Source organism: Mixophyes fleayi, chromosome 2, assembly GCF_038048845.1.
Source record: "Mixophyes fleayi isolate aMixFle1 chromosome 2, aMixFle1.hap1, whole genome shotgun sequence".
In the NCBI taxonomy this organism is placed as follows: Eukaryota; Metazoa; Chordata; class Amphibia; order Anura; family Limnodynastidae; genus Mixophyes; species Mixophyes fleayi.
The window spans coordinates 88,452,296-88,477,557 of NC_134403.1; the positions used below are offsets into that span (position 1 = coordinate 88,452,296).

At 39.2% G+C, this 25,262-nt stretch overlaps 1 protein-coding gene across 1 annotated transcript in view; it reads right to left on the minus strand.

The window, feature by feature from the left end:
- RNF41 (ring finger protein 41) overlaps positions 1 to 20,858 on the minus strand; it is a 44,609-nt gene extending 23,751 nt beyond the window's left edge. The window contains exon 1 of the mRNA XM_075199588.1: positions 20,700 to 20,858. The gene's annotated coding sequence lies outside the window, so the exon portion shown is untranslated. The remainder of the gene's footprint in view (positions 1 to 20,699) is intronic.
- Positions 20,859 to 25,262: the final 4,404 nt, after the last annotated feature.

Sequence of the window (25,262 nt, forward strand, 5' to 3'; positions counted from 1 at the left end):
GCCCACTACCCAGCAGCTCTGGCTAGTGTGATGGGCCAGGGTGATCCATCCACAGCAACCCTGATCAATAGGGAGAGGTCAGTGGTACCAGCCCAGGTACACCAGTAAGGAGGTACACTAGCAGCAACAGTTACCCAGAACAACGCGGTTCTGGATGCCGTTAAGGAGTCCAGTGGTGGCAGCAGATTATGGCAGTTAGAGGGCGTAATTGGGATAAAGAAAGGGAACAGTAGCAAAGTAAGCCCAGCCAGTTCCCAGCAACAACAGACAGGGTGGCATAGGCAGTCCATCCTGTTACAGTTACATAAAATAAAAATATTCTTAAAAGATGGTAAAGAAAGAAAGAAAGAAAGAAAGAAAAAATAAATAGATTCCTCTTGCATCCCCAGGACATAAGCTTTAAAGAGGCTTTAGTATTTTTCCAAATATCTCTATAATATATATATATATCTCTATAATATATATATATATATATATATATATATATATATATATATATATATCTCTATAATATATATATATATATATATATATATCTCTATAATATATATATATATCTATATATATATCTCTATAATATATATCTATATATATATCTCTATAATATATATATATATATATATATATATATATATATATATATATATATCTCTATATCTCTATAATATATATATCTCTATAATATATATATCTCTATAATATATATATATATATCTCTATAATATATATATATATATATATATATATATATATATCTATAATATATATATATATCTATAATATATATATATATATCTATAATATATATATATATATATCTATAATATATATATATATATATATAATATATATATATATATCTATAATATATATATATATCTCTATAATATATATATATATATTATATATATATATATATATATATATATATATATATATATATATATATATATATATATATATATATATATATATATATATATATATATATATATATATATATATTTACACACACACACACAAGTTGTTTTGTACATGGGATAGATATCCAGTAGTCTTTCATGCCAAAAGAAATCAGCTGTCTGCAGCTCGGCTGCCTTCTATTTGCTTTTCCATGACGTGACTCTTAAAACAAGAAAATCCAGGTTCTTTGCCAGTCCTAGGATTACAGCTTTCCATGGTCAAGGATGCAAAATAAATAAAAAATAATATATATTTATATTTTCAAGAAAAAAAAAGTAAAAATAAAGAAAACCCTCCAGCAGAAATTAAAACAGTTTGTGACATTCTAAAGGGGATATGGGCAGGAAGATTCCAGTTTCACATTGTGTGGTATAATGTTAGTCAGTGATGTTAGTTAGGTGAGTGGTGTGTCACCAGTATCACGTTAGGAAGAAAAGTGTACAGAATAACTGTGTACCAATATATAGATACATATACACACACACACCTTTACCCACATCTGTCCTCTGCACAGTTTAGTTTTAAACAAAATAGTTTGTATTTTGACAATACCCCCCATTTTAGGCAATACTGCCTGTGGAGTACAGCGCTCAATATACAACCAAACAAAATGAACACCTCCGTCTATAGCCATAAATATAACAAAAACAGAAGAAACCAGGGTTTTGCAGGAAAGAGTAGCAAGCTGGATAACCATTAGGACTGAAAACAAAAAACAAATGTATTTGCAATACAGATAGTAGTTCTCTGATATGTTAACAGAAGCATTATGTGCTCAGCAACCATTTTAATTTACAGTAGATCTAGGTTAATAACATGCAAATTAACTGCATGAAAGTCTGGATTTTGACCTTGCAGCAGTCTTTGCATTATACAGAGGAGGCAAACAGATCCAGACTAAAAACGTGTTTAAGACATACAATCAACATTTGAGGGAAAAATAGAAAGCCCCATATAAAAAAAAAAAAAAAAAAAAAAAAAAAAAAAAAGGGACAGAAACAGTGTCCACATTCCTGTTAAATGTCCTGCTACCTGATGTTTGTTAGGGTGTTCATTTATTTTCATGAAGAATTCTTATAGTGCAAACAGATTAGAACTATTGTACAAGACTGTTGTGCTTTACTTGAACACCCGGTGTACATACCCAGATTCACAAAAAGCAAGATGTGGAATGGATCCGGAACGCCTATTTGGATGGACATGAATGCATACAGTTTGCATTCATAGAAACATCACAATGTGATATAATGAAGCATAGACTATCAGCACACATACTATGCACCATATCACAATCTGCCCCATAAAGTCTCACAAACAATAACAGTTGAAATACAGGAGGTGTGTCCAAATTGGATGAGATTTGCACATTTGCTTCTCAGAACATGCGGTCCCACTGCAGCAAATTAGTGTGATTAGCAGGTGACAACATATGTAGGCCAGTAGAGGTCTCCTTTCAAACACATTTTCTGCCAAACCGGAAAACGATCTTATTGTTAAAATTATATTATACAGAGGCTGCTCAATATGCCATCATCAAGCCAACTGGCTGCGATTTTGTAGCGTATTTGGCCAACTTAAAATTCAGACAGTAGTATGGAGGACGGTTCTCCAACAGAACAAGGATGTGAGCTCATGTTATACTGGGCAGGAAGATTGTGGCGTCACACCTAAATGCTCCTTCTATGAGGGTTATATATAAATTGCAAAATTGACAACACAAACCTCCCAACCCAAAGCTACATGTAAAGAAACAAGTTTATGTTACCACATTGTCACAATTAATGGAAACCATAAGAGGCAAAAAAAAATAATATTTTAGGAGAAAATTATATTTAAGGTGTGGTTCTAAAGTGGTAAAGAGGTCAGACTTTGATGAGATGTTCCTACATTTGCAGTGCGCATATTTAGATCTTTCCGCCTCTGCAAAACCTTAAATGCACTTTTAGTATTTTGAGGCATCTCCAAAGATTAAGTGTACACCATGAAGTTCAATGTGTGGACCATCTAGATGAGCCAGTGAAAAATAAAGACCAGATAAATCTGTGGTTCCCAGCTCTAAAATACAGGGTCTGATTCATTAATGAAAAAACACACATTGTTTTTGTACCTTGGCAAAACCATGTTGCATTGGAGGAGGATGTAAATTTAAATATGATGGCAGATTTATAGTTGAGGTAGGGCATGTCCTAAATAAACTTTAAATGTCAGTGTAGTAATAAAGCTATCAAGTATTTGCATGCTACATGAAAAAAAAAAACAGCCAGTATTTAACTTATGTGCTAAATAATAAACTAATTTGCATCCCTTGCATTGTAACATGGTTTGTCCCGGAGAAACACCTACTTTTTTTTTTGCCTTACTTTCCTTAATGAGTGAATCAGGCCCTCCATGTTTAAAGCATATCCATGCATGCACACGTGATTGTATCAGAATGACTAAGGCACAAATTAAGTCAGCTGTACTGGAGCATGGATAACCCTAAAACCTGGTCTGTTAGGGAGGTTTCATGATTGGAGCTGGAATCACGGTCCTGAGCTGAATATTATAAGTGCAATAACTGGGAGTATTTACAACTAACTATGTGCCCATCAGGCTCCTAGATACCTAGTGCGACAGGCTGGACCGCCTATGCCACTCTCTGTTGCTGCTGGGAACCGGCTGGACTTACTTTGCCACCGTTTCCTTTTGTTATCCCAAATGTGCCCTCTTGCTGCAGTAGGAGGGGCTTACAAATGCTGCCACCACTGGACTCCTTACTGGCATCCAGAACCGGGTTTCTTCTGGGTAACTGACACTGCGAGTGTATCCCATTACTGGTGTACCTGGGCTGGTACCCCTGACCTCTTCCCATGGATCAGGGTTGATGTGGATGGATCCCCCCCTGGCCGATCACACTGACCAGAGCTGCAGGATAGCGGACAGAGCGGTGGTACCAAGTTGGGTCCAAACCTCAGAAACAGCCAGGAACGGATTTGATTTTGGGTCTAATCTGTAGGTCACAGCAAGTGACTATTTGCGCACACTGGATGAAGGTACCAGGAGCAGGTCAGATGAAGCAACAATTTTCAATACAAGACAGGGCTTTTTATACCGAATTGAACACAGCCACACAGGCTATTTTTAGAATCAAGATGCAATTTGTTTATCCAAACATTGATTTACATGCAATGCAAAGCTAACAATATTTACACTTCTCTGTTATGTGCTAAAACTTGATGCATGCATTATCCGAGATCCAGTAACGCCAGACAGCCTGGTATACAGGCTAAACAGGTTATTGTCACTTCACGACTTAACATTTCCTGCTATCAGCAAACAGACGACTTCTAGCAAAGATACAAACTCAAATAATGACACTTCCATACAAAACACATCCCAATGTAACACGATAAGTGCAATTCAAATTATACATTGGTGCCTGCAACTGATTAAAATACATTTCTACAATAAATTTCCACATGATCCAGCCACAAATAAGTTATTTTTCAGTGATCCAGTCACAACTTTACAAAGTGCTGTACATGAAGGGGAATCAAGATTTAAAAAAAAAAAAAAAAAAAAAAAAAATATGACTAAAGGTAGCCCTGTCCAAATGAGCTTAAATTTAAGAGTTGTGGGGTACATTGGATTATTTTTTTTATTGTTATTAACCAGTCAGAACAAACCAAGAAGAATACGTAATCAACATTCCCCCACTAAATTCAGGAAAATTGAAAGTCTCTACAAATGTCACCAAAACCATGGATAGCGAATAAAATTAGCAAGCCGTAAAAGGACAGAGCAGATAATGTTAATGACAATATTCTATAATGACAAGAGGTAGTTTTCTATAAACAGCATTGCAGCAAGAACACGATACCGATACGTAGACATAGGATATGTAGAGAATATGCACATTGTAAAAATCATAAAACAAGTTAATTGGTTTTGGTGATGTGCCAGTCTTTCTATGGATATTATGTTGCTTAGCTCACAAAAATGTGCAGACATAATGAAGTTGACAGCAGGCTTAAACATGCTATACACAAACATTATTGTCCATCGTATTATAAACTTTCACTTTGTATATAATTGGCAGCCAAACAATGCAACATACGATCACCTATTTGAAAATCACATAATACAATTTCTATTTGTGATCGCAAACCTTTCAAAATGGATTCAAGTTTGGGGAAAATACTGTTCCATCAGTCATTGACAAGTAATGTTTAAAGTAATATTTAAAGCAGCAATGCCATAGAGCATTTTTTCCCCTTTAATTAGCAAGTAAAGTACATTTTAAGCATGCATTTTTCTTAGCGGTCCTACAAATCATCTCCTTTTCAAAATCTCTCTTGAAGGCAGACAAGTATGGCTGACAGTTACACACACACAAACTCACAGCATGTCATGTGATGGCATAGGTGGAAGAAGGCGAGGGGGGATAGCACAGTGCAAACAGGCACATTCCAACCATCATTTGCCATGGTAGTCACATGACAAACCTTGCAAAACTATAAATTATTAACTGCAGCCTGAAGAAACAAACCAGACAAATGGAAATCCCCAAAATTCATCTTATAGCCTGCTACAGTAATTTATGGAAAATAAAAAAAACTAAAAAACAAATTGTATTCATGGAATTGGTGCTTTAACTGCTGGTAGCAAATTGTAAAATGGCTAAACTTTTTTCCCTTTATTTATAAACATTTCACTGTACTGTGATTGTTTCCATTCTCTCTGATACATCATAGTATTAAATGCAATCATTTGCCAGGAATGTATAAGATGAGGGGAGAGGGGGAGGTGGTTAAACACATCTTAGCTGTTTACTAAGGGAAAAGGCAATAAGCAAGTGACAAAACCATTTGTTTCAGCATATAAAAACTATTTGCACAAGGTAGACTTGGTAAGAGAACCATTTCTATTCTATTAGATAAAATGTGAACTTGGGTTCAAAAATCAGGGAAAGAAGGAACCCCTAGAAACAGTATAAAATCAAGGAAAGTTAAATGGGTGGTTGACAATTCCAGATTTTATCTAGTATAATCTGTAGACCAACATTCACATGTATGCAAGGTAAAGTAAACTATGAAGCTTAGCACAGAAACAGAATTTGAAAGCACAGTAAGATATACTTTACATTGTTTGCCAATTGCGGGGGTATTTACAAAGACGCTGTAAGAAAAAAAAAAATATATAGTATAATATAATACAGCATATTATAATAGTATAAGTGGGTACTTACTTGCCATATGTTAAGGCCTCAAAACAAGGTTTGCCAAGTTGCACTCCTTTCTCCACATGTTGAACTGTCACTGCACAGTGAATGGAGATTTCATCTAGGCACAGTTTCTGTACCATGAACAGAGAACCTTGTACCAAACTCAAATACCTGAAGACACACTTTGTCTAGCTGAGAGGTCCAACATGACTTCAAATCTCTTTATAATATACAGCATGAGTATGTAAAACCTTATAAAACAAACCGTTAATGTAAAAACATTTACGTGTCACCTCTTACTATAAAAAGTAGGAAAATAAAATCTATGGGTATTAAAGTGACTGACTGGTACCCTTTATATGACTACTCACTGATGATCATACAATTGCCATGTCAACTTTAGTAAAACTGACAATTTTATAACGAAAGCACTACATACAAGCCTGCTAGGGATGTGTCAAACATTATCTCACCTGTAACTCACATTCTTAAGCATGAGTGTTAGAGACCAAAGTTTATTAATGCTGTCCATTTGCATTTTATATGCATGTAGAGTAAGACTCACGCTCTCATGCAATCGGATATTGATGGGCTGGTCCAGGTATACAAAGGAACGTCAAGATCTTTTCATCTATTATTTTACGCTTGGAAAAACTCCTATATAACAACATCATATTCTAAACAAAATCCCTACCATTAAAAAAAAAAAATCAAACCACATACTCTGTTAAAACTCAGAATTATACCTGCACTTGTCAGCAACAAGTTATCTGCTTTGTGCGTCTGTCATTCAAGATTTTTACCTTATTTGCCCAAAGTAACAGTAAGGACAAGCAAATACAGAACGAGTAGCGTACGGTTTAATCGCATGGACCAAACACTTAATGGACAGGATGATGTAAGAGGGGTAAAGGTTTTATTGAGCGTTGATTGGACAAGAAGAGAAACCAGTTTACCGAGTGAACCTTACTGAATGTAATTGGAAAACACAGCAACAACAACCATTTACACGATGAACACTCAGAACCTTCAATCACATAATATGATGCTGCAAGAATACATTGCACTTTAAGAATCTTCCCATCAATAAAGTTAAGTTCTACATTACAAATATATTAAATGTATGAACTCATTTAATCCCTATGAGTTCATACACTATAAAAAGACATTGCACAGGACTATGACAATGGAAAATTATGTATATTAAGATATAAATGTATCTATCTTAAGTAATGAGACTACATGCAATTGTATTTACATAACCATTGTGACTTGGGTCAGTAGGCAAATGGAAAAAAAAAAGAAATCTACACGATAACCTTAAACAGGTGTGGAGACTTTAAAGACTTAAAATGGGTACACAGATAGGTTTTCAGACAAATATCGGGCTAATCACCTGCTAAATGACTGTTTGGCCAGATATTGCATTAGTGTGTACACTGCAACGATGAACGACCATTCAAAAGCACATTATATCGTTTCATTCAATTTTTGAACCAAACTAAAAATCTCTTTCAAAGATGGAACAATGTCATTCTGATCCTGCAGTGTGTATGCAGTCACTATCAGGATCTCCAAAGAGTTTACAGAGTCATGATCATTTCAGCTGATTCTTATGACAGATGAAGAGCACAGATCTGAGGGTAAATCTTGTAAAACATGTATAGTGTGTACGTACACATGAATCCGCATGCTTATCAGGATTTTTTTATTAAGTGGATGGTAAAATTATTGTAGATAACACATTGGAAAAAATATCTGTAGTGCGTATCCAGCATATATCAGTTTTAGCCAAACTACTGTATAAAGCAATGACACAAGTTGCCAAGTATATTTAATTATACCTGATAAAATAAATGCTTTTATTAGGTCACCCAACTTCCAAGAAATGAATGACACTGTGGTGCCTAGGCTTGCAATGGTGGTAGAAAGCATAACTGACCAGCAGGAATTCAAAATACCCTCTTTCAAGTACCCAACAAGTTTTGCGGATACCTAATATGGCCGCAAACCCAATGGCTGCCCGTCTTTCTTGACAAACCAACAGCTTCTAAGATAATACTCTTAAGAAATGGTCAATAGAGCTGCCATGATTATTTGAAAGTCATTTAGAGTGACCTATACCCCTCAGGTCCAGATGACCCTAGAAAAGAGATTTAGTGGTGTGACTGGATCCCTTACAAGTAGAGATGGGCGGGCTGAGTTCCCCGAGAACCGAACCCACCCGAACTTTGGGTATCCGAGTAGGCTCGGTACTCTCCCGCCCGTTTGGAATCCAAATCGAAGCCGAACGGCATTGTGACGTCGTCGGATCTCGGGGCTCGGTTCTCGCGATACTTGAAGATTATAAATACACGCCTCCCCAGCAATCTATCACCCATTTGACAGAGGGAGAGAGCAGGGTGTAGTCACAGGCTGATTAGAGCAGGTACAGAGAATACAATATTCTGAAACCAATTGTGCTAACAAAAATCGCTATAGAAGCGGAGGATAGAGGAGTTGTTTTTTTTCAATATTTGGCACTCAAAGTGCTTTTTGGTTGTCCCACATTATTTTGCCTAAATATTTCTGGCTGTCAAAATTACTATCTGTCAGCAGTATCTTACCAAATAATTTTTAGCACTCCACAGTGCTTTGGGCTCAGAATGGATTCAAAGCAGTCCACATATGATCAGAATGAGCAACCAGGTTCTGTCACCAGGCCTGATGTTAGTGTTCCCAGTACGTCATCTGGGCAAGGCAATGTCAAACTACACAGTGTTTCGAAATCAGTCCAAAAAACACACACCCAAAATTTTTTTTACAGTGTTGAAGCAAAAGAGAAGTGTTACTAAGCAAAAGTTAAGTGCCGATAAAAAAAATTGCCAACATGCCATTCTACACACGCAGTGGCAAAGAGAGAATGAGGCCTTCACCTTTGCCTATTAGTGGCAGATCCCAAAAAGTTACCGAGCTTACAATTGGTGCACAACTACTGTTACGCGTCAAAGCCGAGCTGCAAGATAACAGTAAGGCATTAGAGGATAATGTTTGCTCTGATTCACAAATGACACCAATCCCTGTGGAGAGTCCATCCAACAGTGGTATGTCTAATCGTGACCATTCTGTTAGTGTACCCATAAAGAAGGGCCCTTTCAGCAGTTCTGCTGATGTGTACCTGAACAGCCCGAGTGTAGCCGCTGATACACAAATTGAGGATGCCACTTTGGAAATAGAAGAGGATGAGGGGGAGATTTATGGAGGTGACGAGGGCGCTAATAAGTATGTTAATGATTATGATGCAGACAGATACCAAATTGCCTTTCTCAATTTCTATTTATATTCTAGATTATATAACGGCTGAATAGTTTTCTATTTTACTCCTAGTGGAGAGGGGATCTGATGCAGACAGATACCAAACTGCCTTTGTCCATTTCATTGTATATTCAAATTTCTAGTTCTACAGTCTATGCAGGCTGCTGTTTTTTCTATTCTACTACAAGTGGAGGGCGGGGGGGGGGGGGGGGGGGCATAGATAGCCACCAAGCTACAGTGGTCCATTTAATTTTACTTTCTAGTTCCACAGTCTGTGCAGGCTGCTTTTTTTATATTCCACTACAAGTGGAGGGTGTAATATACACCCAAAGATGATGCCAATAATCAAAGATGGAGGAGGTAGACAACCAGGTCTATCTGTATAATTTGCAGACAAGTGTTCGAATTAAGGACGGCCTACCAGGGATTAAACTGTTTTTTTTCATAATTTATTAGCTTTAGAATTACCTCACTTATCTAAGAAACTGGTGGAGCACTAAATTAGGTTATTTTAGACCAAATTTTTTTTTATTTTTTTCAAAAATAGCAAAACAAAACCAAACAAAACCAAAACCAAAACACGCAATGGCGGTTTTGCAAAACCAAAACACGACGGTAATCCAGATCCAAAACCAAATACAAAACCAAAACACGGGGGTAGGTGACCATCTCTACTTACAAGTAACTTCTGATATAAATTTATTCAAAGGAAAAAGCGCAGGGCACTTAGCTATATAATTGCAAATGTACTTATTTTTTATATTGTGGGTGTTTTGAAAAAAGGAATCTTTATTTCTCATACAAGGGGAAGAAATTTCTCTTGTTTAACCTTACTAGAGGAAATGCATTATTTCTGGAGGTATATATCTGATACAATAAGCCTTTGTGGCTTGTTTGGGGTTTGTACCTTTCTTTGGGAATGTGTATTCTGCAACTGTTAGAAGAAAGGATGCATGTTAGACCCTTTGACTTGCTAGTAGATTTCCTGCCTCTGAAATAAGATGCAGGAAGTCACAGCAAGGTTTAAGGATATCACAGATAAGTGTAAATATTGTTAGCTTTGCATTGCAGGTAAATCCATGTTGTTTTGGTAAACAAGTTACATCCAGATTCTAAAAATATCTCAGACCTCAAGGGGGCTGGCTTACCCAGTGAGGCGGTGTTCAAATGTGTATAAAAACAGGACTGTTTTGTATTAAAGGCTGTTCTTCAGATTTCATCTGACCTTAGCACTGGTACCTCCAATCAGTGTGACTGCAAATAAACATCTCTTGCTTCAAATACCTGCTTGAGAATATATTCCATGGTGAAAATCCAGTGGCCTACAGATTAGACCAAAATCTAATCCGTTCCTGGCTGTTTGAGGTTTGAACCCAGCTTTTCCGGTACCACCACTCTACCTGCTACCCTGCAGCTCTGATAAGTGTGATAGGCCAGGGGGGATCCAGCCACAGCAACCCTGATCCATAGTAAGAGGTCAGGAGTACCAGCCCAGGTACACCAGTAACAGGGTACACTTACAGCGTCAGTTACCCAGAAGAAACCCAGTACTGGATGCTGGTAAGGAGTACAGTTGTGGCAGCATTTGTAAGTCCCTCCTAATGCAGCAAGAGGGCGCATTTGGGATAACGAAAGGGAACGGTGGAAAAGTAAGCCCAGCCGGTTCCCAGCAGCAACTGGGTGGCATAGGCGGTCCATCCTGTCAGAAGTGAAGTTCCCCAATTTATATAATTTGGACTCATTTGGCCCAAAGTTCATAGAGAAAGTGAAAATAAATGAAGACTAGGTGGACTTCTGAAAAAGGCATCCAAAAAGCACTTGCCATAGGTGGATAATTCAGAGGTACAAATCTGGAGGCAAACATAAGCCTAGGTGTGGGGGCTATGGGCAGTGGTAGTTTTCCAGGAGGAGTTGGCCATATGCCAACAAGAGGTGTAATTGCAAGAGAGTACACACTCTGAAGCAGCCCACCTTCCCCCATCAGCAAGTTTATCAAACCTGTTTAAATATTACAAAGGATAAATGGATATTAAAAACGTATTATTCTGCTGGCCTACGTTTACCCTTCAAACGTTTTCTCATTTCAGAAATGTTTCTTCCCAATTTCACTACCTAGGACTATTTACATGAGAAAATAGAAATTGTTGCTACATATACTCGGGACTGGGTTGATCATTTATTGCCAATAAAGAATCAAGAGGTTTTGAATACAATATCCTTAAATAAGTACCTCCCTATCAGACACCTCCACATGAAAGGTTTGTTAGAATTGCGGTTCCTGTGGGGAAAGTACATTATTATATGAAGGCACACCTAACCAGTGCTTTCCATTTCATGTTTATCAACCAAAGTCAAGACCACAATAGCAGAATAAAGGGTTACAATGGACAGTGATGGTATTTAGATTGACAATAGCTCCTTACATCTTCACAAGTAAGTCCCTTGTTACAGGAGGTGGGATTTGACAGATTTGTATATCTGGACGACACGTTACTAGGTCATTCAGACCTCCAGACTATTAGCACACAGTGACGCCACCCTTGGAATATCAGACCTGTGTTTTATAAAATATATGCTCACTCCTTCTCAAACCATTGTCCTAGGTTTCAACTTGACACCAGCTTAGGTTTCCCCTCACAGATATTCTCAGAACCAGGAGTTTGAGGGTGAATGCTTGAGATTAGAGGACAAGAATGACAACACATGGCACAAGTGATAAGTAGGATAGCATTATCCCTGGTTTTTCAACATTTATCACTCCTCAGAGCACCAAACGTTTTTCTAGGGAGCCAGATTCTGAACTCCAATAGTGTACTACAATTTCCCTGATGAACTAAGGGAGTAACATCAACTTAATAAAGATTAAATTGAGCCAATAGCAGCCGAATTAGCTCTCAAACTGCTGGCCCACATCACATTCATGTGGAGTTTATTCTTCTGCAATGCCCTATATAAATGGAGGTTTCTTGCTGTCCCTCCCATCCTGCTAGGAGGCCATCAAGGTCTGGAAATGGCTTATGCTCAAGCAAAATTTTCCTCCATGAATCAGAAAGAATTCAACAAGACAGTGGACTCACTAACCAATATAACAAGAAGATTTCTAACCCTCACCTTGAAGACTAAATTATTCTATAAACATCCAGGCATTTGGCAACTTGGATGTAAATCTTTTTATAACCTCCTCCAGCACACAAACTCAGAGATTTGAACCCAGAGTGTGATCCCCAGGAGCTTGGTGAATGTACGCTTTAATATTTCGCTGGACAGAACCTTTACGCTCCCCTCCCCTACTATTGACGGTACTTTTCCAGATGGGATCAAAGGGATCTGCAAACTTAATGATTTGTTCTAGGGAATGAGGATTGTTATCTAGCAACAGCAGCTCTTCCTATCCTTCAATTACAGCTATAAGGCTGTTGGGGTGGGGGGGTCACTGAAAATGACAATGCTGATCTCCTTGATTTCTGGGTTCAGAGAAGAACTACAAAAAAGAAAATCTGTGACACCAATGAGGATTTCTAAATTAAATTTTATTGGTGTCACAAAATAACTACAATCTTCAGACTTCTATACGACTTTGAAACCTATTATCCAAGAAGTTTCATCAGGATCTTTACAGTCCGTTCACCACTCAAACGACTGAAATCAGCTCCCCCTTGTCTCCTAGTCAATATTGTTCTGCGACTACTTCATGTGCGATGATACAACTAAAACCAAATGTTTAAAAGTGTATCCATGCCCAAGGGTTGGCTTCCGCAAATTCACCTATTTGGGGGGTATTCAATTGACGGCGGAAACGCCAAAAATCCCGCGGTCCTTGCACTATTACCGTTATTATGGTAATCGTGCGCAGAAAAAAAAAACTTTACTATGGTAATTTTCTCGCTGGATTTCAGATCGCAGCTCCCTGAGCTGAAATCCAGCTAACTACTACCGCAATAACGGTAGTAGTTTTTACGCGGCAGGATTTTGGAACAATTGAATACCCCCCACTAAATTAAAAAACAAAACCTAAACTGAGCACACACATGCACCTGTATATAAGAGTCAATATCATCTGCACATACTCTAATTGGGCAAGTAGTAGATCCTTTTGCATGTTGTGTTGCTATTTTGGGAAGCTTGCCAAATATGCATTAGCTGTTGCTAGTTGGCATCCCTAATCCTCAAAACACATTAAAATTTGCAGATTATAAATTCCTGCAAAATCCTGCTTGCTTTCTATTTAACCAGCAAAACAGTAATCAATTGAATGCCAATTTCAAACAATCTGAAAACAAAATTAATGCTTTCCAGATTAGTCAAGAAACCTTAAAACAAAAAAAACAAAAAAGACATACATGCATTTTAATTTCATAAGCAATGTTTCAGAATCTGATTACTTAGAACATACACACAATCTTGTCTCACAACATCACAATGCACGTGAGGCAAGTTAAAAATTAGAAATAAGTACATATAAACTAGGCCACTTTCTATGCAGCATGACAACACCAACAACCCCATTGCTGTAGCTCTCCTTGACAACCAAGCTATATAAATTAAATAGAATTGATTCATCCCTAAGTAGATAGTCAAAATGCTTTTAATGTATATAAAAAGAGTGTGAGTTAAACTGGGACATTATGTGTATGTTAGGATTGTAAGAACTTTAATTGTTTATGCAAGTACAAAATGTGTGCGACAAAGACTTGTAATACCAGTGTGGTCACAAAGCAACCTTGCGCCAGAAACTTGAAGTTTGGCACTGATCAAAATAGCATGCCCATTTTTTTTTAAAAAAAAAAAAAGCGTTCGGTAGAAAAACAAAAATGTTTTTTGAAGCCACCTCACTCCATTACACATTATGAATTAATTTGGTTATTTATAAAAATGGAGTGTTTAATTGAGGCAGTTTCTCAGCCTGTAGAGCAGAAGAGGAAACCAACAGAATCCTAAAAATACTGAGTAGAAAAGGGGATCTCTCTAGAGCAGTATATCCTCTGCTGTGCCAAGTTCATGCTGAAGGGGAAACGGACTTTCCAGGTCCTCATCCAGACATTCTGGGGTCAGTTTCCTCAACACTAATGAAGGGCGACAATCTAGATTTGCTGCCCTCTTAAACAAAAGAATTACATTATCATTATCATATATTTATAGAGCGCCACTAGTTCCGCAGCGCTGTACAGAGAACTCATTCACATCAGTCCCTGCCCCATTGGGGCCTACAGCCTTTATTACCCAACACGCACAGAGAGAGACCAAGGTTAATTTAATAGCAGTCAATTAACCTACTAGTACTATGTTTTTGGAGTATGGACAGAAACCAGAGCACCCGGAGATAACCCATGCAAACACAGGGATAACATACAAACTCCACACAGATAAGTCTATGGTTGGGAATCAAACTCATGATCCCAGTGCTGTGAGGCAGAAGCGCTAACCAGCAAGCTACCGTGCTGCCCCTATTCATACTGTTTCATAGGCAGTCAAATAGCTCTCACACACCTTCACAGCATCCTTAAAGCAATCCTCTTGCTAAAGAGTATATAACTGTTCGCTCTGTTGGAAGAACTTGGGTCTCCTTTTCTTGATCTGACAAGGGATACATGATCCCTGAACCACCCTTAAAGAGATGTGCCGGCATTGCTAACAATTAAGCTACAGGGCAGATTTTGAATCCATTATTGAAACTTCTCTCCATGCTTTCGCCACTGCTACTAGGATTATTGATGCAGTTTACCATATAGACAGACTTATCTATATCAAGAGGATGTAATCATTCCGCCGCCAGTGAACATGTTGTACACTTATACAGTCGACAAAAGGTTGACAGTGTAAATGTCGACAATTATTTTGTCAACCAGTTTAAAATGGTGACATTGTGACTGTCGATAGCAGCAATATTGACAGTCACAATGTCGAAAAATAGTGAACAAAAAAAAGTGGTTTTATTTTGCATCAAGCTTTACAGGAAGGGTTCTGTTGTGAAAATATTTCCCCAAACAGGGAACACTTCAGAGCACTTCTTTAGCCTGGTCTCCATCTTGGCACCCCCTATGAAGTGGCAAATGTAAAATATTGTGCAAAAGTTGTAGGCAGGTGTGGAAAAAATGCTGCAAAATAAGAATGTTTTCAAAAATACAAGTGTTAATAGTTTATTTTTATCATTTAATAAAATGCAAAGTGAACGAACAGAAGAGAAAGCTAAATCAAATCAATATTTGTAGTGGCCGCCCTTTGCCTTCAAGACAGCATCAATTCTTCTAGGTACACTTGGGACAGTTTTTGACGGAACTATGCAGGGAGGTTATTCCAAATGTCTTGCAGAACCAACCACAGATCTTCTGCGGATGTAGGCTTGCTCAAATCCTTCTGTCCCTTCATGTAATCAAAGGAAACGGGGTGCTACTGGACTGAACTTTTTATTCATCACAGTTTTCTCACAGTTTAATGTACTTTTTAATCCTTGGCCCAGTCTAAGTAAATATACCAGAGCACAGTGTATTATGTGTATTATTTAATGTTATTAGGTACAATTTGCACTTGCTATTACCTGAAATATTGTATGTATTAGAAATATAACAATACATATAATGCTTGTGTTAACCAAGGTAGTTACTATTTGTCTCAAATGTCCATTGTCATGAGGCATGGCTTAGATCTGGTTTGTAATCATAACAATGTCCGAGTGACTTGACATAGCTAGCTAGCAGCCCACATTAATTAGCTTGGTCAACAGGCAAACTGAGAGGTAATTAGGCAATACTTTCTAGATATTTTGCAATGTGCCTTCACAGTAATACTGGCTGAAATAGCATTGGGAAATATATTAACATGTATCAATATAAATGTTATAGTATAAAAATGTATCACAGACTCAAATTGCGTAATGTTGCAGATACAATATGTCAAATGTATTGCTGTTTCACGCAAGCATGAAGTGTCATTCCTTGATGTTATATTGTAACCCTTTGTTTAATGTATCCAGCCAAATAGCTAATTGGGTCAAGCCATTCCATTGTATAATCAAGGTAACAGACAGTATGCCAAACAGTTAAAGAATCCATTGATAGACCCCTGCAGAAAGGTGGGAAGATTGAGACATTTGACCCTACTCCATGTGTATACAGTCAAGAATATAAGGAGAGCAGAATTCCAAGAGAGCTATTCTAGCTTGGAGGATCCTGGACATCAGCAAAAAGAACTCTGGGCAGGCATTGGATTGCAGCTAGAGGAAACTACCAGGACAGGGTCTGTGTGAGCCAGTAACCCAGGCTGTGCGACATGGTAACTGTCTATCTAAACAGTATTGGTGATATTGCGAGAGGATAAAACTCTGAAAGAGACTGAGATTATTACTTTGGAGTGCTGACTGCAAGAGGCTGCTGGAGGGTATATACCATCATTTATCCTATATCTTGTGAACATCTTGTGGTGCTGTGCTGTCGTAATAAAGCCTTATTTTGGATATATTTTCTGGTCTACCCGAGTGAGTTGATCCCACAGAGTGTAACTGCCATCCCAGCTAAGGGTGGTATCCTCACATACAAACTTGATGAAGTTGAGATCAGGGCTCTGTGGCAGCCATATCATCACTTCCAGAACTCATTGTTCTTCTTTACGATGAAGATAGCCCTTAATGACATTAAATATATAGCCAGAGTCCCTGTCCTGCTAAAGAATAAATTTGGAGCAACTCAAGACGCCTCCCTGATGGTATTGTATGATTAATAAGTACCTGCCTGTATTGCTCAGCATTGAGGACACCATTAATCCTGACCAAATCCCCAACTCTATTTACTGAAATATAGCCAGAAACTTGCAAGGAGCCTCCACAATGCTTCAGTGTTGCCTGCCGACACTCATTATTGTACCACTCTCCAGCCAAGTCTTTTTTTTTTTTTCTTTTTTTAAAAAAACCAAAGTGCCACATCTCCTATATGGAACAGATTGGGTTGAAAATCAAGCTTAACAGCTTTAGGCTACACAGACATACAGTTCTGGTCAACATTATTGCCAACCTTGAATTTTGTTATATACCCTGTACAATATCTTCAGAAATAAATGAAAATGTACCAACGTCATATCATTATTATCATCTTTGACTTATAAGGCACCACAAAGGGTCCACAGCACCATACATTACATATACAGAAAACAGAGAACCAAGACACAACAAGATACAAAGAGATATACAAACACAGGTGACAGGGTAAATAAAGCAAATCAGATTATTTCTGGGACAGATAGTGAAAGGGATGGTAGAAATCAGCGAGAAGAAGGCCGAAGCTTAAGAAAACAGGGAAAACAGGGCTAGCGAAGCAGGCCAAGAGGTAGAGAGGGTGATGGAATAGTAGAAGGAGCACACAAGGAAAGAGGGCCCTGCTCATGAGAGCTTACATCCTATATAATCAGAATATTTTAATATCCAAAGTTATGAACAAAAAAAGAAAAACACTTTTCAAATTACAAGATGTAATATTAAAGACAAAATATAACAATATGGACAGTATTAAAGGCACCCTTTAATATTTTGCTGCACATCCTTTGGCAACTATGACTGTCTCCAAACATTTCCTGTAGCCATCTATAAGTTTCTTGCACCTGTCTGCTGGTGTCTCCCACTCTCGCATTGCAATTTGTTGAAGCTCTTGAATGTTTGCAGGATTCCATTTACCAATGGCAGAGTTCAGCTCTCTCCAAAGATTTTCAATTGGATTGAGATCAGGGGCTAGATTTACTTAATTGAAAATTTGAAAAAGTGGAGATGTTGCATATAGCAACCAGATTCTAGCTGACATTTTGTAGAATGTACTAAGTGATAACTACAATCTGATTGGTTGCTATAGGCAACATCTCCACTTTTTCAAACCTGCAGTTTAGCAAATATTCCCCCAGGACTCATTGCGCATCTGCTTAACACAGTACATATTTTTCCTTTTCAATCATTCTTTTGGATGTTTTTTGGGTCTTTATCATGCTGGAGGACCCATGTTCTTCGACCCAAACCTAGATTTCTTACATTGGGTAGCACATTTCCCTCTAAAATGTTTTGGTAATCTTCCAATTTCATGATTCCTTCAATATATTCAAGGCCTCCAGTACCAGATGCAGCCCCACCATATTATTGATCATCAACCATGTTTAACCGTAGGTAGAGTGTTCTCCTTAAAAGCTTCATTTTGTCGCTTCTATACAAAACACTGCCAAAGAGCTCTATTTTGCTGTAGTCTATCCACATAGCATTTGCCCAGAAGGATTGTGGTTTGTCTAGGTACATTTTGGCAAAGATAAATCATTCCCTTTTAGGTATTTTTTTCAGTAGTGGGGTCCTCCTTGGCTTGCGCCTGAAAAGCCCTTCTTAGTTTAGTGTGTGGATGTGTGGCACGGGTTGAAACCATCACTCCAGGTTGTTTCAGGTCAACATTCAGCTCTTTGGTTGTTTTATGTGGTCCCCCCCCCTCAGTTCATACCAACCTTCGAAGACTTCCCTCATAGATTTTTCTTTTGCCCCCACTTCCAGTGAGGTTTAATACAGTTCCAGGAGTAGCAAACTTCATAATAACATTACGCTCTGTTGAAACTGGGATGCCAAGGTCTTAGGGGATGACCTTGCACCCTTTAGAGGTCTTGTGCTATTATCACCAAACACTTCTGACACGGTCAGACAGCTCACTTGTTATCACCACTGTGCCAAAGTAACAGGAATAAAAAGTGGCCTTTTTAAACATTAAAGCTATTCATTGGTTAATTCAAGCTACACGAGCACCAACAATTTATCACAGGTGACTAATTGCTAACTTATGACAAGTAATCTAGCGCTTTTTTTTTTTTCAAATTCATTTGAGTTGCTTTAAAGGGTGAAAAATGTGTTTTTCAATATTTAGAGTACTTCTGCTATTGCTTTTCACAATTATTGTTTTACCCTTTGCTCTTCTGTGCCAAACATTTCCCTTTACAAGGCAGCGCCGCTTTAAATTTTAGCTGTCATCTCGCCGAACTCCCGCGAGTTGAAGAAACCGGAGATTGATACATTTACCCCACGGTGCCTATGCTGTCTTGTTTCTTTAAACACCATGATTTTTTATGCACTCTGTTCAACTCAGAGCAATGATTGCAATTTCACGCCAGTCAAACCATAGTAGAAGGTCCGCAGCCATCCAAAAACACTTCAAGTCAATATATAGTCTACAATGCATTACATTAAAAAAAAACAAAAAAAAAAAAACTATTTTCTTGCAGATTATACTGAATTTTTTAAAAAAATTATAAAGAACAAGGTCTTTGTGTCTGAGTCATAATCAATGGTACAAAACTATCAAAAAGACAAGTTTGTGCTCACCTCCATGAAATACAGCTAACAGTCATCCACTGGTCACACAGTAAGTTATTCATTTCAGTTAGTCTTTAAAATGAACCATAATTATGAAACATGCTAATTCGGACTTGTGTCTGCAAACAACCAATTAAAAAGCCAATTCATTACAGTTCCTCATTCCAATGCTGTTCTTAAAAATATGTGAAACCCTACCTCACGTTTCTCAGGCTTAAAACTGTAAAATGGCATTAATAGTTTTAAGTTTTCTGTAGTTTAAGAAAAAAGGTTAAAGAAGGATGGCAGTAGGCCAAATACAAACACTACTTATGTCCCTATCAAAGATTAAATGCATGAACATTGTTTTAGAAGCTGCATTATTTACATGTAGTGTATCTGGTGTCTTCACTACAGAATAAAAATAAGTTTCCATAACACATTTCCTAAAGGAACTTTGCATCCTGCTCATATTTTGGGAATAAAAAAACAAAATTGAACAAGATGCAAAGATGAGCAACAGCAAGTCACATGAAAATTCTTTCAGATGGAATATCTTATTGAACGTGCAATGTTTTCTTGAAATAAATGACAATTTCTTTCTGCACAATCAGAGATCACAGTCCTATGCGAGCTGAATTTACAGCAAACCTTTAACTTTTAATACCCTTTCCTATTTCCCAATAAAAGCGTACACAAAGTGATCACCAGTATGAATAATAAAGTATCAAACACATATATATATTACAAACAAGCAACTGAACCTTCCACCTTTAAGTCTGTCAGATAACATCCACTTGCCATTAACCTCCAGGACTCCACATTGGTTATAGCCTGGCACTACATACAATACGGACACAGAGTTCCTCACACCTGCCTGCAGATTTACTCCCTTCAGGGGCCTCCGAGCTCTAACACACGGTAACGACACCCTCAAGTACTCACCGTGACTAGCCCCGACCCCAACGGAGTGGACGCCGCCTCTCCTGGGGCAGGGAGACTCCAGTGCCCGGACGCTCCGTCTCTCCGTTTGCCCCTGACAGGAGCTGACGCCACCGCCGGTCTCACAGAGCTGCTGCTATGCAACCCACGACCAAATCACGCCTACCCATTCTTTGACTGACAGCAGTCATAACGCAATCACGAAGCTGAATGGGTGTGAGTGGGTGTGGCTTGAGCGCTCGCAGACAAATCACAGAGGAGAAAGGGGAGAGTGAAAAGGGGCGGGAGATTGAGGCATGGATGTGTCCTGGGGATAGGGAGAACCTTTAAACTCATTCTTTTGCTCGTGACGTATGAAAGATGTCCGTCCAATCAGACTGTAGTTGCTAGTCAATTGTTTCAATACGTCACCGGCCTCGATACTCCCCCTGAGTTCTAATTACGGCAGACTGTAAATTTAGCCGCCATTTTGGGTCTTCCCATTCATTGGTGCAGGGGAATCTAACTTGTCCAAGTGGATCATTATTTCAGGCCCCATAATCCATTATTACGGTCTAGTGTGACGTACACATAGTCTCTTGCCTATAACAATTCACAGGTATAACCCACGGTCGGTGTTGCTTCCTGTGGAGGTAGTTCTTATTCAATATATATCTATCTGAGGTAATACTAGGAGAACACGTACTACTTTTTACTATTCATGGTAGTGGAAGACCTAAGATGTTGCAGTTGTAAAAAAAAACAACAAAAAAACACAAATGTAGTTTTTATTTTCACGAAATTAAACAGGTTAATGGTAAATCACAAAACAAATTTTAGCAGCTAGTACCTTCCTCAACTGAAAATCAAATTTACTTTGAAATAACATAAATTAAAAAAAAATACAGTTTTTCTTATCTTGGGTTCAGCAATCCAATTGACTCGGCAAGGGTGCTGGGGTTAAGGGCATCTGTCCTACAGGCAATGTGTTGACCTTTGTCAATGTTGGCGTGAGGAGCTAGGGCAGCCTCCCTTACCACAGCAGACAAAGGGGCACAACAGGTAAGTAATATTGTGTATTTATCTATAGCCTAGGAAATGCCATCAAATACGATGCAGGCACACACAATTGTTAATATGCCTCATCAGCCATAATTAACTTAATGAACTTGAAGCAAGCCTCATACTTCTGCCTCTTACTGCTGTAACAGGTTAACACTTTTTTTGTTTTAAGGTTGCAACAGTTCTGTGTATACAGTGTAACGCGGTGCGCGCTCTATTACCGTCATTACGGCAATAGTGCGCGTAAATACCGTTATTACAGTACATTTCACGGTGGATTTCAGCTCGCTGCTCAGAGCTTTGAGCTGAAATCCGGCTTAGTATTAATACTTTTTTCGCGGCGGAAAATGCCAACAATTGAATATGCCCCTTAGGCTGGGTACACACTACAGTGTTTTCAGCTAAATATCAGGCCAATCAAACGATAGATGACTGCTGGCCCACATTAGTGTGTATGCTGCAACGATGAACGATTATCCAAAACATCATATTGTTTCATTTGATTTTTAAACCAGACTAAAAAATGTCGTTCAGCGATGGAACAGTGTTATTCCAATTCTGCAGTGTGCATGTAGTCATGGCCGTCAGTGTTCATAGATCTCTATGTACTGTGCAGAGTCACAATCTTTTCATGCAATGGTCATGATAGATAAAGAGCACAGCTCTAAAGGTAAAATGTGTTTCTCTAGCACAACCAGTTGGGCGATACTGCAGACCATGGGGTATAGAGGGCGCTGTGGAGTACAGGCACTAAAAAGACTTGTCTGTCCTGCTCCCACCTCTATGCTACCACTCCACTGGAAATTTTCAGTTATTTTTTAGTGCTCAACAGAGTCGTGCACACTTTATACTAGTTATTTATTTATTTAATTTTAGCAGCCTGCTTTATTTGCTTTGGTGAACGACGCAGGCGCTGACAGGGAGAGCGCTCACAGCGCTTTACAACCACCCCCCGTCATGTAGCATACCCCCAGGAAAAGGGTCACCCATCTCTGGAGGTTTGGGGACCCAGCCACTGCCAGGGAAGTGGATCGAGCCGCCCTGTGGGTTGCAGTCACAGATTGCCGGTCCCCTATTGAAGGGGAGATGGCGCTGTCTGCGGCTCATGCCATACCTACAGAAATTCTACCAACTGTCGTTCCCGGGCTCTGCAGTTTCCAGCGCTATTTTACCTCACTCTGTCTTAGTGTCCCTGAGGAGAGAGTTCAGTTAGATATTCCTATGCCACTCTGTGATATTCTGGCTGAATGATTGTGCTGTTTTGTATTGTAAGTACCCTCTGTATTCTACTGTTTTCCCCCTGTGTTTGTACACCATTCTGATATACCTTGTTTTATATAGAGTGAGAATAATAATATTTCCTCAGGTTATAACTCTGTTTGTAGACAGATATACACATTCTGTAAGAACTCTATTATATACATAGACTGTTCTATAGTTGTTTTTTTTCTTCTCTCTTAACTGCTTCTTTCTCCATTTCAATATGTCAGAAAGAGGGTCCGGTGCAAAGTCCAAAGCTGCATCTGTGATGTATTTCACCTGTTCCAGGTGCCAGTCTCAAATGTCAAGTGGACGGTTAGACCCAGTGGGCCTGTGCGCAGCTTGTGAGGTTGGGGAACTAGGCCAACGTTCGTCTGAGGAGGTGACTGATTTGGTGGAACCGACATGGGCCAAGGAACTGGCGCGGTCCATTGCAGAACTTAAGAGAGATTATCCACGTTTGGGATCGGTAAGTGCTGAACCATTTGCGTCCTCTTCGTTAGCTACACATTCCTCAGATGCCCTTCCCTCGGGTCTGGCATCTCAGTCTATTGCCGGGATGTCAGGAAGTTCGGCTGACCCAACATGGATGCGGAATATAGAGAGATTGATACAGGGACTGACCAGAGTGTCAGCTTCTCTAGAGAGGTTATTGTCCTCCACAGGTACAGCTGGGCATCGTAATCGATTTGTACCTACTATCCTCGAAGATCTTGGCGACTCTGACACGGATCTTTCCTTACTCGAGGAGGGGGAGATGTATGAGGATCCGGTTTAGGAGGAAGACCCATCCACGAAGCAAGGGATTGAGGACCTAATTTTAGCGGTGAGACAAGTGCTTCATATCTCAGATGATGACCTGACACAGACTTCAATGTTCAAAAGAACAAAGAAAATCTTTCAGATGCCAAAGTGACATCGATTATACTGTCCTTTTCCTGACACGGAAATGGGATCCTGGGAGATACATCCTAGTGTGGACGCCCACAGTTGCACATTTGGCAAAAGCTACTGTTTTTCCTTTACCTGGTTCGGCCTGTTTGAAGGCTCAGTTGAGATTTCATCTGGACTTGACCAAACAATTTCTTCATGAGCACAGATGGATAATCAATCTGAAGAAATCCAATGTGATTTCTACCCAGAGAATGGTTTTCCTGGGTCTTTTATGCTATACCAGGGCCCAGAGAGTGTTCTTACACCCGGACAAGGTCAGGACACTGCTTTCTCGGCCAAGAGTTTCAGTTCTGCAGTGCATGAGAGTGATGGGTCGTATGGTGTCCTGCTTCGAGGCGGTTCGGTTTGCTTGGTTTCGTGCTCGAAGGTTCCGAAGGAGATTCTGTCAAACTGGTCCAAAGTAATTCCTCAGTTGGACAAACAGTTGTCTGTCAGTGGAGACGCGTCTCTCTCTTCTGTGGTGCCTCAGGGCAGATCACCTGAACCAAGGCTGTTCACTTGTATTCTGGGACTAGACGGTAGTGACAAACGATGCCAGTCTTTCCGGATGGGGGGTGGTGACTATGCATCTTCGCTTGCAGGGCACCTGGTTCCACGAAGAAGCCTGTCTTCCCATAAACATATTGAAGCTGAGGGCCATTTTCAGTGCGCTGACTCAGGCTCAGGAGAGTTTGAGGGACAGGCCTCTCAAGATACAGTCAGACTGCGCCACGGCAGTGGCTTACATAAACAATCAGGGAGGAACCAGGAGTTCTTTGGCGATGTTGGAGGTGCCCAAAATATTAAAATGGTTGGAACGTTGGGTTCCAGTCTTCTCAGCGGTTTTCATCCCAGGTGTTCAGAACTGGAAGGCGGACTACTTGAGTCGCCATATTCTGCATCCGGGAGAGTGGTCTCTGCACCCAGAGGTTTTCAAAATGATTGTTCACAAATGGGGTCTGCCAGAGGTGGGTTTGATGGCCTCACGGCTTAATTACAAAGTGGACAAATATTGTGCCAGGACCAGGGATCCACAGGCATTTTTAGTGAATGCCATGACGGTACCTTGGCATTTCGACCTGGGGTACGTTTTTCCTCCACTTCCAATGTTGCTAAAGGTTCTTCAAAAGGTAAGAAGAGAAAGGATCACAGTCATTTTTCTGGCTCCCAAATGGCCTCGGAGGTCCTGGTACACGGATCTTCTCAGGTTGGCGCTGGAACCCTCTGGTGTCTTCCATTAAGGGAGGATCTTTTAAGCCAAGGTCCATTCTTCCACCACAACCTGGCACGGTTGGCTTTGACAGCCTGGAAGTTGAGACCTTGATTTTGAAA